The sequence below is a fragment of the Octodon degus genome, unplaced genomic scaffold, assembly GCF_000260255.1.
Source record: "Octodon degus isolate 3935 unplaced genomic scaffold, OctDeg1.0 scaffold00005, whole genome shotgun sequence".
NCBI lineage: Eukaryota > Metazoa > Chordata > Mammalia > Rodentia > Octodontidae > Octodon > Octodon degus.
In genome coordinates, this window is record NW_004524581.1 from 3,476,203 (window position 1) to 3,478,468 (window position 2,266).

The following is a 2,266-nucleotide window of genomic DNA, read 5'->3' on the forward strand; positions in this document are numbered from 1 at the left end:
TCATTAAAATGTCTGTCAGTCATTTTCTCTCGTCATTTGTGCTCATTACGCATACCAGAGTTAATAATTACTTCTACTACTTCATTCCCTTTAATACAATATTTTTTTTTTGTAAGAAAGGGTCTACAGGGTATTCAGGTCTCACTACTAAATTGGACTCATACTGATCCACCTGTCTATAGCCTCCCAAGAGCTGGGATTGCAGGCACGCGCCACCACATAGAGTCTCAATTGCTGTCTCAGCATGCCCAGGGGTTGGGACCTGCAGGCCTAGATATGGAACCCTGGCCCCTGCACTTGCTTGCAGGCACTTTAATCCACTGAGCTATTTAGCCAGTCCAAAACAACATATTCTTTAACAACTTGTCACATATATAGATAAATAAATTCACAACATATTCAACATGATATATTTAATCACTATTATAATTGGTAGCAGAGTTTCATTGCAAGTAGAGAAATAAGCCATGATGTGATCATAAAAATACCATTATAACATAGCTATAAGGATTGAAAAGTTGTATTTATAGAACTATGAAATAACAATAATAATTAAGATCATATGCTATTGGTAAAATAAAAGGAATAAATCCAGTGAGCATAATACAAAATTCACAAATGTAGCCATAAAAGTGTAGGAAACAAATCTTTGACAATGAAGGAAGGTGAATACATTGGGGAAAGTGCAGCATTTGAATCTGGACTTGTAGTTTCACTGGGTTAAGTGTACCTAGCAGAATAGTAAGTACCATTTCATACATGCCGGGATGGGCCGTGGAAGAGAGGCTGTGGGGGATTCCGTTTCTTAGCCCTTGATCTCCAGGTGCTTCTTCTGCACTCTACTTCTTGGATTTCATGAGCTGAACCATTTTTCTCTGCTGTGCTTGGAGCCAATTGACTGTGGTCTGAAACCACAGACACTGTGACCCCCAATGCAAGGTGAGGTCACAGCATATGATGAATTAAAAATAAAATGTATTTATTGCAGTACAAGACATATTGCCATCAACCCTCCAGGGTCATGCTTGGAATGTCTGTCATTCTGGTCTTGAAAATATGTACTGCTTGTCATGTCATACCAATTACTGCCGTACTGTCTGTCAAGTAAATGTTTGTTTAAAAAACAAGGGTAATAAATGAAAACAAGAGATAAGGAAAAAATAATGTCATAGAACTGTCCTGCTACAATGCTGTATATGGTTAGATTTCTAAAATACAGCACTATTTTTTAAATATTTTTTCTTTTTTTTATATTCTGTAAGGATTTAAAGTTTAACATATCAATTCTTGATGGAAAATACCTGTCCCATGTTATGTCTAAGATGTTTGATATTCAGACAGGTAGTGAGGTTAAGCTCAGATTAGCTTCCCACATTAAACATGTTACATCATTATGTTCTTGCTGTTTTCTGAAGCAAGTCTGTAAGTCTTCTTTCATGAGTGGATTTCGATGGCTGCCTGGTGTCCTGAACAAGCTCAAAATGATTCTGGCACTTTCTGCCAAACATAAACATCACCCTATGTCCTCATTCATCTTACTTACCAGACCTGGCACCTTGCAAGTGCTGGCTCTCCTCAAAGACAAAGTGGCAGTGAAGCCAGAAGCAGTGGCACCTGCCTACAATCCTACCACCCAGTGTGCCAGGAAAGAGTGTGGTCATGGGTGTGAGCTCAGGCCCGTGTTGGGTACTTAGTCATTTCCAACTGTAAGTTATATAAGTGACAAAGTTTGTACTTCTTTTGGGTTTTCTGCCTCTTTCTCTCGCACTCAAAGCTTGCCCCAGAGAAAACTATGTCGGAAACGTCTCGTATAAAAGGCACCTGCATGAACATTGCAGTCGATACCCTTCCCTGGTCACAGATTTAGTCACTGCAGCTCTCACCATCAGCTGTGCTGAGGGCTCCATCGGACACCCTGAGTCAGGACCTGCTGTTAAGGTACTCTCACCCTCCTGCCCTAAGAAACTGTGTAAAATAAATACACTTTTTAAGGTTCTAAAGTTTAAGTTGAATTGGTACAAAGTAATAGATAACTAACGTGAAAGTGTTTTTTGTTTTCAATTTTCTTAAAGTCTATATTATTATTATTATTTTTTTTTTACATAGAAGAGATGAAAAGATATCACTAATGGGCTTGTGGAACTCGTAGTGATTCTCCTGTTTTCTGCCTCCCAAATGCTGGGATTATAGGTGTGAGCCACCACACCCAGTTTCAATCACCCTCTGAGAGTGCCCCGGGGCAAGACCAACACCGCTTGCTGGGGAT